This window comes from Sphaeramia orbicularis, chromosome 16 (assembly GCF_902148855.1).
Source record: "Sphaeramia orbicularis chromosome 16, fSphaOr1.1, whole genome shotgun sequence".
Taxonomy (NCBI): Eukaryota; Metazoa; Chordata; class Actinopteri; order Kurtiformes; family Apogonidae; genus Sphaeramia; species Sphaeramia orbicularis.
Genome location: NC_043972.1, coordinates 27587641 through 27601513, shown reverse-complemented (window position 1 = coordinate 27601513; position 13873 = coordinate 27587641). Strand labels below are relative to the sequence as shown.

Below are 13873 nucleotides of genomic sequence, written 5' to 3'. Positions count from 1 at the left end.
ATTACATTATGATACCTTTAACTTCTCATTACTCATCAAATTATTCGCTCACAATTTGCACGCGGATTCTTGCAGCATGTCAACTTCTTTCAGAACAATTGAAATAAGTGCTTGCACCTCTTTGCCCTGTTGTAAACATTCACTTGTGTCCTCTTTAAACTTTCTTCCAGTCTCTATTTAAAGGGCAGACGCTAGTAAAACTATCCAGCTGTCTGCTCTCTTTCTCTCAGTAAACCTAGCCAGCTGTCTGCCCTCCGCTTATGACCTTGTTTTGATGAACATTGCGGTGTGTGTGGTGTGTGTGTGTGTGGGTGCGACTGCATGCATGCATGCGTGGATGTGGTGTGCATACATGTCAGTGTGCTTTCAGTGTGACCCCTGACCTTTTCTGACTGACAGACTAAATCTAGCCACCCTGCCCCTCTCTCTTGCACTCTTCTCCTTTTCACCCCACTGTTTCCTGACTGATAGCCTGTCAGTGGGACAAGCTTTCTGGCTAGGGCATAGTGGTGTATATGTGTGTATATGTGTGTGTGTGTGTTTGGGTGACTATATATGAGTTTCACAGAGGCAGGGAGGAAACGAGAGCACGTTCAAGAGTATACTTGTGTATAGGTGGAGGTGTGTGCACAAGCGAAGGGGTCAGAGAGGAAGACACTGTCCAGACATCTCAAAAATAACAAGCCATATAGTCGTGGAGCTGTGTGTTTGTGTGTGTATGTCGCTGGAAAGAGTATCTGGTAATTATTTAGTCAGGCTTTGACTTCTGACCCTCTCCTTTGACCCTTTGCATCCTGTTCAACTGGGGAGAAGATGGCACAGTCATTCATATGCACACACACCCACATTTGCACACAGACCCTAGGGTTTAAAGGGGGATTTTGTTTGTGTGGGCAAGGAGCAAATTTAGACTTTTAGTGATTTTTCTTCCTGACATGAGTAGTTGGAGGCAGAAAAACCAGACTGATCTTTCAAGGAGTATGTGCTGAATTGACATCAACACACATACTGTTTTATTAAAGCCAATATTACCCCCTAGTATACCCTAATTCGAGCAATGCACGGTTTATAACAGGGAGCCAAAAAAGACTTAACACAAAGAGTCTGACGGGAACATAGGATGGGGGTGAACCACTGCCAAAGTAAGAAACACAGAATGAAGTCAAGTGTTATTGTAAGGTTTATGGTGATTGGTGGCAATAGCATTACCATTAATTGATTACTGCATACACTGGGTCTTTGTTTATTCACTGAAGGATACGACAGATCGCCTTGGCAACCAAAGTTCCTTTTCTGTCAGGAGAAAAAGCAGAAGAAAAGCAGCAGGAGCAACTCAAGGCATTTTCCCTCCCCGCTGAACAAAATTACTTTGTTCTTTTGTGATAACATCTACCCAGAACTCTCATTATTCCCCATGTGTTTTTGTGTTAGATACATACCTGACAGTTATGTATCCGCTGTTATATGCCGTATGTCTTTTTTGTGGTATGTTAAAGCAACAACATAATTAACTTGAACCCATACAGACCCAGTGCTACTTTTGTGGCATTTCCCAATGGAATTTTTCTCTATATTGAGCTTTATTTAGTGATTTATCAACATTTATTCTAATATTATGCTCTGTATTTTGTATTCTTGAATGAAAATCAGGTATTTTTCTTAGATTTAATTCATTAATAATGTAGATGTTTGTAAAAGCTCCAGTTAAAGTTGAAGGCTTTTATACCAAAAACAGAGAAATGGAGAAAAAAGTGACTTTTCACTGGCGATTCACCGATCCGATACCAGTATCGGGCATCGGCTCCGATACTCAGTGTGTGTACTCGTATTCGTACTCTTAAAAGTAACTTGATACAAATGCACTGATACCACTTACAGCCGCGTGACATTCACAGTTCAGTGCAGCAGCTACGCGGCGGTGGAATAATGTGTGGGGAGTGTGAAGAGTGTGGAGATTTTTCAAAATAAATGACGGTCATAAAAGTAACGCTGACTGCAAGTAACATTAAAGACACAGACAGATATGGACGCAGCATTCTATCCATCCTCTGGGTACATTCCATCCGTTTTCCAGGTGCTGGCGGATGTGTACCCAGACAGAGAATACCAGCGAGAACCGTGGAGGTAGAGGATCTGTTCAAAGAGCGACTGTGTGAGTTAGAGAAAAACTACTGATATATTTATGACAACTACCCAGGGCTGGGCCAGGGGTATGGAGTGGTGCGGACCACCGCCAGCGGAAGTGAAAATGAAATTTATCGCTCATTTCTTTTTTCTCTACCTGCTGAAGCTTCACTTTTAAACCTTGCTAGCAAAAACGCTGCAATATTAGTATCACTGTAGTGTTGCCTCTGTCATTTCCATGTTTGTTATTACTGACTTTCTTCTCAAAAAACTTTCCTCTTCTTCGTGGTATTTGTCCAGTATGGTTAATTCAGAGCAGCGCCCCCTGGTGGATTAATTGAGAAACGCTCATTCCAACACATTAAATATCAGTAGCAGCACCTTGTTCCCCTCAGACTAATGACAATGATAATAAAGCACATTTACAAAAGGAACTAAGAACTGGAATGGGATTATTAAGTACTCATATCAGTACTCGGTATCAGCAAGTACTCAAATGTAAGTACTCGTACTCGGTCTGGAAAAAAGTGGTATTGGTGCATCCCTAGTTTTGACTAAAATATATCATTAACTGAACATGAAACAAGTGTGTCCATCCACTGTCACTGATCCAACTCCATGGGTTTTACTGGTGAATTAATGTTGTTGAAGATGACAGTGTTTCTATGTTCACTACGGAGCCTCTGAACGTCCAAATGGGTCATATCTGATGACCATGAAAAGATGAAAAACCACATTTTACACCAATTATTTACATGTATTGGTAGGAGTAATGGATCAACAGTGATTTAACCTTTTATATCAGCAAATGATATTGGTCAACAGTAGATGTTTGGGTCTTTATGGATTCAAGTGGTCTAACAAAACAAGAATTGTGTCCCAACTCCCCAGATGAGTTTTTGGCTGCTCCTAGAATGTTACATGCTCCTAGGAGCATGTAAAAGTACTTTTCCACTGGTGGGTGAGAAAATATCAAATCATCTATTTATATTTGTATATATTTAGCCTTCGATATGGCCTAAGCTGTAAAAGGATACTGGGTATTTTCTTGGTTTGGCTCCTTCCAGCTTTAATTTGTAACAGAAGAAAAAACCATCTATGTCTTCACTTTAATAGCTGTGACTATCTCATATAGTTGGATTATTCCTGATGTGATTCCAAATGCTATGACCTCTGGCTATGCAGCTATAACAGTGGATGATAAACCAATGAAGCAGACAGAAAATCATGTGGTCTGTCAGAATTTGGCAACCTGATTTATGTGATGTGTTTTCTAGATTTAGAAAATACATTAGACGCAGTAATTCTGCTTGTTTTTCTTAAACTGTACCATATTAATGTAGCGTAGAAGTCACAGTAATGGTGTCTTAAGAGTGCTTATGTCTTTGCTTTAAAATCCTAATATTGAAAGTAGATATATATTTTTAGCCCACCGTGGTATTATTCATATCACCAGTCATCACAAGATATCAATCATTGAAAAGAAACACAATTAAACAGGTTGCAAAATTTACAAAGAAAAAAAAAATGCAAAAAGCAATAAAACTACAGCAGTGAAGTGGAATTCAATAAAATCACTTGAAAGAACAGACTCAATTATGGTCAGGCTTGAGTTTAGCTGGAGGGGAAAACAGTTTTTAAGTGCCGGGGCTGGGTGAAGGGTTGACTTGGTGCTTGGGTGAGATATTTGTTTGTTTGTGCATGGAACTGTGCCTCAGTGTGAGTGTGAGTGTGTGTTTGTGCGTTCATGTTAACGGATGTGTGAGTATGTAAACTAAACTGACCCGATCTTTAATTTGAGGGTGAACTTCACCTTCCTCATCCTTTTAAGTCTTGTGTTTGACACAGAGTGAAGTCATGTCCTTGGCAGCTCTCCACTATTTGAAGTTTACTATTCTTCAGTCTAAGTCCTCTATATTATGAATCTTATTACAGAATTAAAACATATTTTAACAATTGCTGCCATTTAGCAAATAATTAAAGTTCTTCTATTAATAAATGTGTCAGTGCTTATATTTTGATGGATTGAGGGGTAAATACTAAACACTAACTCTAACATTGGTGTAGTCTTTAGTCGGTTTTCCATTCACGCTCAAATTGTGCAAATATAACTTGCGCATAAAAATTTACCTAATGAAAAAATGACAATTTTGCCAAACCTCTCGTTTTTTGACTAAAAGTTTTTGTGCTGGCAAGAGGTGGTTTTTCAGGCGTAGCGCAAATAGTATATAATGCAAAACTGCAATGGAAAGACCTTTTTTCAAAACTAGAGGCAGGTGAATAAAAAAACGGATGTTACAACAAGCGAAGAAGAAGAATTTTAAAAGAAACAATAGCGATATGTGTGGACATGCTAGGAAACTGAATCGTTTTAGTATTTAGTACGAGATAGAGGGGTAATATATATAATAATAATCAATATATCTGTAAATCAACACCATATTTACGTTCATCACCATGTTTATGGAATGACATTGCATTTGTGATTTAATGGAAAAAACGACATTACGCACTTCTGATTTTTCGACATTTAGTAAATATCGCTAACGTCTTTCGCAGATGTCCAATAGAGAAGCGACTTATGTCTTGGTTCACGCTATGTCTGTGTTTATACTAGGCCGACTGTTGGTTTACTACCTATAGGTGTCACTGTTTTAGACATTTTGACCTTTGCAGCCTTTCTCGTTTCAGTAGATGAATTCCTAATTGCTGTTTAGGACAACCTTTTTACCTCTACTTGACCACCTCCACTTCTTATGTCATTTAATCCATTTACATTGAACACCTTTATATTGAATCTAATGAATGCCACCCATGTGGGGTGTTCTTGATTTTCCCAAAGGTGTTAGCTGTCAGGGCTGCAGCTGCATATTGTTCAATGTCACCTCACACCAGACCTGACCCTGGTGACTTTTCACCTTTGGAAGGGTGAACTTTGACCTTTGGAGGAATGACCTTTGATCTTAACAGGTCCTAATGGTGCAGAGAGGACTGCTGGTGACAGGAGACAGATGGAAACACACATTCATGTAAAGGCAGACACACATGTCGTGGTTCACAGACGCTGAGACACACTAATAGAGTGGTGAGCGTTGCTTTGCAGGCCTGAGGAGTCACAAGAGCACCGTGGACGTACACACACATACAAAGCTCACCTTTCACAGGAACATGCTGAGAATGCGGGTTATGTCTGTTTCCATGTTTATAGACCAAGCAGCCACACAAAGGCAGGGCAAACTCACACATTCACAATGCCTAATCCATTTTCTTTGTTTTGTGCACCGGTAGGACAAAGTTTTAGCTTGGACCAACACTGTCCGTTTTGACAAAGTAGTCGCTGGTTTTGTTTTAAGAACTACAGGTCAACTTGACTTTGGTTTATTACTGCTGCTTGAAAACCATGTAAGCAAGTTTGCAGGAACTCTTAAAGAACACGCATGAGTACTGCATGTATGTATACACCTTACCTCCATTAATGAGTCTTCTGAAGGTTAAACTGGACACAAACTAATTTGTTTTGGCTCTAAGGGCTTCTTTCTCCCAAAATAATGAGGCTCATAGTTTACCCTTTACTAAACCTCCCCAGTAGACCACAGATGGCCTTTCAATTACCAAGCTAAACATGCAGAATGGCAATGCATGGCATTATCAATGAACATGCAAGAGGGAGCAGATTTTCAGCGCCTTCTGAGTAAAGGCATACAAACATTACACACATATGCACACACAGACACACATATGTAGGCACGCTCCAGCATATGCAGGCAAATACATTACACATTACATACATTATATCAACAAACTTGCAAAAATATTGAAGTGATAAAATGATGATGTAACTGACCAATTTTAAACTTTAACCTCAGTTTATTAATGAATTTAAGGTTGGAATATTTTTATTTTATTATTTATTTTTTCTTGTTTAATTCTTTACTTTTATTTATTTAATTTACTTACCCATATGTATTTATATTTAATTTCTTCCTGCCCTCACCTCGAGCATTATGTTTTGTCCATGCTATGTTCTGTTCTATTGGTATATGGTATATGTAATAAAGTTTGGGAAAAAAAAAAAAAAAACTCCGTTTCTTATTTCTCATGAGTTTAGAAGCTGTGAGGATGCATTAGCCTCTGCCAAAAGAACCACTTCTGGTGACTTCACCGTGCCATTTAAGTGAGACGCAGATATCAGTGGTAAGCATAATTTTAAGAATTAGCTGATTTTAGCCAGAGCTTAAGGAGTACCAACTCACTGCTGATACAAAATACTCTGAATGTTATTGTGGATCAGGATAGTCCCTTAAAACATGGACTTGGTGCCTTTTCAACCACATCGTCTTATTTTCAGTTTGTACTAGTATTAAGTAAAGTACACAGTGTTGGTATGGAGGCATCTGAGTTGCTCAAAGGCACCTCTGCCAGAATTACTAGAGAAGTTACAATTGTAATAAAGAGTACTTTTGTTCATGTGTTAAGTGTAGTATCTGGGAGTTAATCTGTAATGAGTAATTAATGTACCTTACCCCACACTGGTATACACACACATAGCATGCACACACAGTGCTGGATTACTTTGCTTATTTGCTTAACAAGCAGCTTTGTTGGGGTCACCACTTTTCACCCTTGTACTTACACCGATCTATGAGGCCAGCCCTCTGGGACACAGGAAGCCACTGTATTGGTAAAGGATCTGAAGGTAGTTTCTGTGCCACTGCAGACTTGTTACATTACACTAATGTTTCTCATTCTGTATAAATCCAGAATGTAGCAGAGAACAACTGACTGAGCCTTCAGCTTATCCATGTGACATCAAGACGTTTCCTCAGATCTCCAATGATAACTCTTTAAACAACACTGTCAGCCCTGTCTTTTGACAGAACACTATTATGCATTTTTCAGCATCATCATTGCTTTCAACCTCTACTTCTTTCACTTTTGAGGCACAAATCACTTGCTGTCACTGAACATAACGCATACTAATGTGTTAGAAGAGAGCTGTAGATCTATTCTAATTGTAGATGATCAAAGTATCTCTGTTTTCTTAATCCATATGTAGATTGGAAAATGGAAAATGTCAATTCCCAGTAGCCTATGTCATGAGTTACATCAACAAAAGTAAAGTTATATCGCCAAGTACCAGTAAAGGTCTAGATTCAAAAATGTATTAAAACTTTTACAAACGCTTGAATTTTTAAGAAATATTTATCATTCTGAACATGTTGTATCTGCACTTGCTTATACATATTTATTGAATATACAGTATGCTGAGGTAGAGAAACAAGTGCTGCCAGGGAAGCTGAGTAATTTGTGCATCATTTTGATGGTTAACTTTTCAATCCTTTGTGTGTGAAATGTTTGCCGAAATTTGTCTTTTTTAAATTGGCTCATACTGTGTCATGATGAGATGAGAAAGTTGTGAAAAGCTGAATGTATGCAAGTCCTACTGTTAGGAATATATAATTCTCTATTGATATGCTAAAAAGACATTTGGGATTACAGTTTTTAAAGGCAGATATCCACCAGGGAGTTGTGGGCTAGCGGAGGGTAGCTGCATAATCAGCTCCACCATCAGCTAACTGATGTTCTGCATAATAGAGAGGGATTTCTGGGTCAGTGTGTGTGTGTTTGTATGACTGTGAATGTTGTGTGTGTGTGTGTGTGGCGGGCAGTGGGGGTTTTGTCCTTTTATCTGCATAGATGTGTGCATGTCTGCATGTGTCCTATCTGCATGTGTATGCATGTGTGCAGTCTACGTCTGTATGTTTATCTGTGTGTGTGTCTATGTGTCGGGGGTACTGACCTCTTTCCCCACAGGGAGGACAGTCCTTGTCTCATTAGAGAAGAGTGAGACAGAGAGCAGACAGGAAGGGATGCGATGGAAAAATGGAGATGGGGAAAAAAGAAAAACACAGGGAGGAAGGCAGGCGTAGAATGTTTAGAGGGTCAAAGGTCACTCATCCATTACCACAATGAGCAGGAAGGGCCATGACAGAATATGACTTGAAGTTTTGAGATTCATTGAGAAGAGAAAAAAAAAAAAAAAAAACAGACACATATCTCTTCCTTCACTTCTCGAGGTACATGTCACAATCTAGACTTGACTGTGGCTTAATTGAATCATGAGGAAGTGTGTGGGTGTTTGAGGTATAGGAAACAGGCTAAGATAGGGTATGGGGGGGTGTGGAAAATAGAAAAGAGTGGCTAGATCTGATTGTCTGGCACATTCAGGGCTCAGTCTGCTCTGTGTGTGAGTGAATGTCTCATGTGAGTGCAAAGTGTGGGTGTATATAAATGTGAGCATGGGATTGTTCATTACTCAAGGGGTTTGGGAGTTTAGTAACTTTCTTTCAAGTCACAAAGACTTTAACCTTTTCTTGCGCACAAAGTAAGAAAATACAAAATGAAAGAAATGATAAGAGGTATTGTAAGTCTGAGTGTCAAAGGAGCGGTCTGGTAATTGTTTATATCATATTCACCTTATTAAAGGCTATTGAAATCACACCCCGTAGGAGAAAGAAAGATGAATCGAGAGACTGCGATTGAATGATGGAGAAATGCTGTGTGAATGTCACGATAATCCTGGAAAAAAAGAATAGCGTTGAACTACAAAGAGACCACAACAGACGCCCCAAAACCTCAAGGAAGCCCACTACCTTGTGATCATAGAGAAATGTGGTCAATCTGGTAGGAGTTTCCTATACTTATTACAGTCATAATCTAAACTCCTGTGTTCGTGTTACTGCAAACCTACACATGCCAAAAAGATCAGGTTCTTTAACTATTTGTGGTGAAGATCGGACTTTTTTTTTTTTTTTTTTTTTTTTTGTCTTTAAACACTTACTTATGAGATCAATCGTTTTCCTGTTTTACTGCTGTTGCATCTATCGTGCCCTGACGTGACTTTGATTGGTATTCATGGGTGTGTATTGATTATAAGAGAGTAAGAGATGGATGCGATAAGGATACGGGAAAGATTGATGGACGTGGAGAGAAGCAAACAGCTGAAGGGAAACAGAGCGTTGGACCAAGAAACAGACAGCGAGGATAGATAGAGTGAGAGTCAGAGAGAGAGAGAAAATTAAAGAAACCACAACAGAAGCCCAAACCCCACTAAGCCCCCCCACCCACCCCACCCCCCTCCTTATGATGGTGGGGTGTGGTGTTGGGGATCTGGCACAACTTCCTACAGTACAGCCCCTTTCTAAACATCTCTTATATACACCCAGTCAGAAACAAAGTCACAGCTAACCACATCATAAGGTTTGTGCATATGTGTGTGTGTTTGTGCATATGTGTGTGTTTGTGCATGTGTGCATGTGTGTGTGTGTGTGTGTGTGTGTGTGTGGTTAGCTCAGCTGCTCCCAGGCTCACAGAAAGCATACGCTGCCTGAGCGTGTCAGAGCTGTCTCTTGATCTCATCTGTCTTTTTATTGCCTAATCTCTGTCTCTTTTCTGTCCCTCCCTCCCTTCCTCCGTACGCACCCCCTTTTCTGTCCTTCATCTTCATCTTCACCCTTCACTCCTCACCCCCTGCCACCTCCCACCTCCCACCTCCCTCCTTTCCATTTCCTCCTTTAGGTTTGAATATAACCTTAGTTGCTCCAGCAAAATAAGATTCTTTCCATTCATACCAGTAAAGGTTGTCCCTTATCGTGGCCTCCTGGATATTGGTCTTCTTCTCTGGGTTTGATATCTTCCTACCACGCTGAACCTTTTTTCAGTCGTGTTCCCGTTTGCTATAGATGAGTTTCAGATAGTTGCCAACCCACCATATGGGTCATTCATGTGCTTTCCCAGTGGGTTGAGTATTAGATGATGGTTTGCTCATGAATGTTTCATTCTGGTTTACATAACAGTGGCTCAGCTCTTTGCTAGCACACACTGAATGTATGATTACAAAATGCTGTCTGTTCCGTTTGCCCTGTTCGTACCCCGTTGCTTTGTAACTTTTTCTTGAGGTTTTCTTTAAATGTCTCTTTTCTTTGCTTTGTTATTCATTTTATAATGTAACATCATATTAGCAAGCCACATCGCCATCACTTTGCACACTCTGCTTTCATTCTTTTTACCATTGAACTTGTATTCTGGCAGAAAATGTTGCCTGTAGAATAGGAAGATAATAGATATTGGACACAAAAGGTACTGATAAAGAAAAGTTCTAACAGGTTTGACCCAAATATAACAATTCAGGAGCTCTCAGAAAGTGTTAAGTTGGAATTGTAATGCGCAATCTGACTTTTTAGATTCATAATAGAAATAAAACTCTATTTTTGCAAAGGTTGAGTAAGTATAACTCATCTAAACCAGGGTGTCATTTCATTTTGACTGAAATATGGATCTTGTGAGATCCTGTCATAGGACCTTCAGACTGCTGTGTCAACTTCTCTATTCTTACTGTTATGCTATTGGTTTCGGAAGTTCTGCAGACATGAAGTGGAGGCTCAAGTCTCATATTTTTTTTTTTTTTTTTTTTACCAACAAGTATAGATAATTGTGTGTATGTGTGTGTTTTTATCTTCCTTGTGGCTTCACTGTCTTTCTGTCCATTAAGATGGAATAATTTTGTTTTCAGGGACATTCCTCTTTTTATTCCTATTAATTTTGATTTTCTATTTATTGTGTTTTATATCTTTTAGCACCTTAATCATTTCATTTCACTGTTGAACTTATTGCCTGGTTGCAGTTCTATGAGTACTGACAGATGAATGTGTATGTATGTGGCTGTCATATGCTGCTATGAATGTTTTGCATTTGTTTGTTTGTCCCTAATTGTTTGGATGTCTAATAAGGCAGGGTAACTGCGAACTGAATTGCCCTTCGGGGATTCATAAAGTAGTCTGAATCTGAATCATCAATAATCACCTTTGACCAGGTGCAATGATACACTTAATCTATCAGGAATAGATCTTATTAGTCGCTTTTCCATTGACGCTCAAATTTCGCAAATATAACTTGCACATAAAAATTTACCTAATGGAAAAATGACAATTTTGCCAAAAGTCTCATTTTTGGATTAAAAGTTTTTGCGTTGGCAAGAGGTGGTTTTTCAGGCGTAGCGCAAATGGTATATCACACAAAACTGCAATGGAAAGAGCTTTTTTGGCAACTAGAGTCAGGTGAATTAAAAAAACTGGATGTTGACGTACGTTACAACAAGCAAAGAAGAAGAATAAACATCTGTCGGTATGTGTGGACACACCAGGAAACCTAATCATTTTATAATTTAGTATGAGATAGAGAGGTAATATATAATAATAATGAATATATCTGTAAATCAACACCATATTTACGTTTGTCGCCATGTTTATGGAATGACTTCTCATGTCATCTCTCAATAATAAATAAACAAAACTTCGCATTTGTGATTTAATGGAAAAACTGACATTATGCACTTCTGTTTTTTCAACATTTAGTAAATATCGGTAAAGTTTTGCACAGGTGTCCAATGGAAAAGCGACTTCTGTCACAATCAGTTCAAGAGAAGAGGTAAAAATATTTCATTCCAACTCTGTGGGCATCAGTATATTCCATAATGCACATGATGATAATCTTATAGACCCTCAAACTTTCAGCTCTCCTGCTTCAAATAAATCCTTGCTATTGACAACAGCGATACTAAAGTCTCCAGACTCTGAAGGCCAGATTAATGTGGAGCAGAGCTCAGATTTCATTCAATTTGTGCTTACAGTCTGCCTGTAATTAGCGCCTGATTTACTCAGGCAACAGATAATTACAATCAGCAACTGGGTCTGCTGCCTAGGCACATTCTGAGAGGGATCAACTTCTTCTGCTATATTGTCTCCAGTTCCAGTTCATGAAGTTTTATTCATAAGTTGTGCAAGAAAATGTATGTTTATTACAGTCTGGAGTCAGATGAAAGGTTGAATATCTGACTATGGGGTATAATTTCCTTGTATCAATCCAACTTATTATTACTGTATTAGAAGACGTGACTCCGAGCATGATTTAGTGTCCCTCATTATGAGGCATTGTGTCTTTAATTGTAATTACATTAAATGAGTATCATCAGCTGTGGTTCAATGCCACCGAGTGCACAGTCCGTCTCACCACCCATAAACAAAAAATAGTTAATACGTTTCCATGCTGTTTCAAATGCCTATTTCTGCATCACTTGTGGTCCAACCTCAGTTCCTTCTCCTTCAAATGCAGCCACCACTACTGTGTATGAGTCAGGCTCTTATAGCCATTTATAACCAGAGTGTTGAGCAGACAGACACCCATAAATGTCTGCATATGTCTCCACCCTTTGGCATATATTTTAAAGTAGGGGCTCCAAGCCTCTATTTAACCTGCAACTGAATATAGCGTTTTAAATGTCACCAAGACACATATTATCATAGAAATAATACAATTCTTTTATACCTTCTCACTCTTTGTCACTGTTTTAGTTTTTTTTTTAGGTGTTGGTTTTTGTTTGAGGTGTTTGAAATGGTGATAAGATTCAGCTCTGAAATGTGTTGCATTTAAGTTTTGTCTTTCTCCCTCTCACTCCCTATCAGGTCCTGTCAGCCACGTGGCAGACTGTGAAGGTAACAGACGATGCACATGAATGATGAATGATGACTGGAGGTCGGACTGATGCCAACTGAATACATATAACAGTGGATACAGCGATTCTAGCCCTTCCCACAAGAAAACGACGCAGTTACTGTATCATATCATGGACTGGTTTGGCCCTGACAGAAAGCAACAACCATCTGAAGAGGAGATCAACTCTTACATCAGTTCACAGTATTTTACCAGGAATCTACATAATCATCAAGCTGTAGTCTACATACGAGGGCTGTTCAATAAGTTCATGGCCTCACCCAGAAATACTGGTTGTTATAATACAGGATGTTACATTCTTTCGTGATGGGATAGTGATGCTTGAACATCGATGGACCAAGTGCATTGCTGTAAATGGAGATTATGTTGAAAAATAAAATATAAATTATCAGTCTGTGTTGTTCTGTTCTGGGTGAGGCCATGAACTTATTGAATGGCCCTCGTACATAGTATTTGGTGTATTTTATTTAATTTCTAGTTAAATGAATGCACTTAATTTAAATTAACACACTTTTGGAGTCTTTCTTTCTCTAGTCGCTTTTCCATTGCACATCTGCGCAAAACTTTACTGATATTTACTAAATGTTGAAAAAACAGAAGTGCATAATGTTGTTTTTTCCATTAAATCACAAATGCAATGATTTGTTTATTTATTATCGCGAGATGACAAGAGAAGTCATTCCATAAACATGGCGACAAACGTAAATATGGTGTTGATTTACAGATATATTCATTATTATTACATATTACCCCTCTATCTCGTACTAAATACTAAAACGATTCAGTTTCCTGGTGTGTCCACACATACCGCTATTGTTTCTTTTAAAACTCTTCTTCTTCACTTGTTGTAACATCCATCAACATCCGTTTTTTAATTCACCTGACTCTACAGTAGTTGCAAAAAAAGGTCTTTCCTTTGCAGTTTTGCGTTATATACCATTTGTGCTACGCCTGAAAAACCACCTCTTGCCAGAGCAAAAACAGAAGTGCGTAATGTTGTTTTTTCCATTAAATCACAAATGCAATGATTTGTTTATTTATGATCGCGAGATGACATGAGAAGTCATTCCATAAACATGGCGACGAACATAAATATGGTGTTGATTTACAGATATATTCATTATTATTATATATCCTCCTGAGGCCCAGTAAAGTGAAAGTTTTGGCTTTTTTACATTGA

The 13873-nt window shown here is 38.7% G+C and overlaps 1 long non-coding RNA gene across 2 annotated transcripts in view; it reads left to right on the top strand.

The window, feature by feature from the left end:
• LOC115434886 (uncharacterized) overlaps positions 1-13185 on the top strand; it is a 137032-nt gene extending 123847 nt beyond the window's left edge. For both annotated transcript variants that reach the window (XR_003937606.1, XR_003937607.1), the window contains one exon: positions 12645-13185. This is a non-coding gene — a long non-coding RNA (uncharacterized LOC115434886). The remainder of the gene's footprint in view (positions 1-12644) is intronic.
• The last annotated feature ends 688 nt before the right edge of the window (positions 13186-13873 follow it).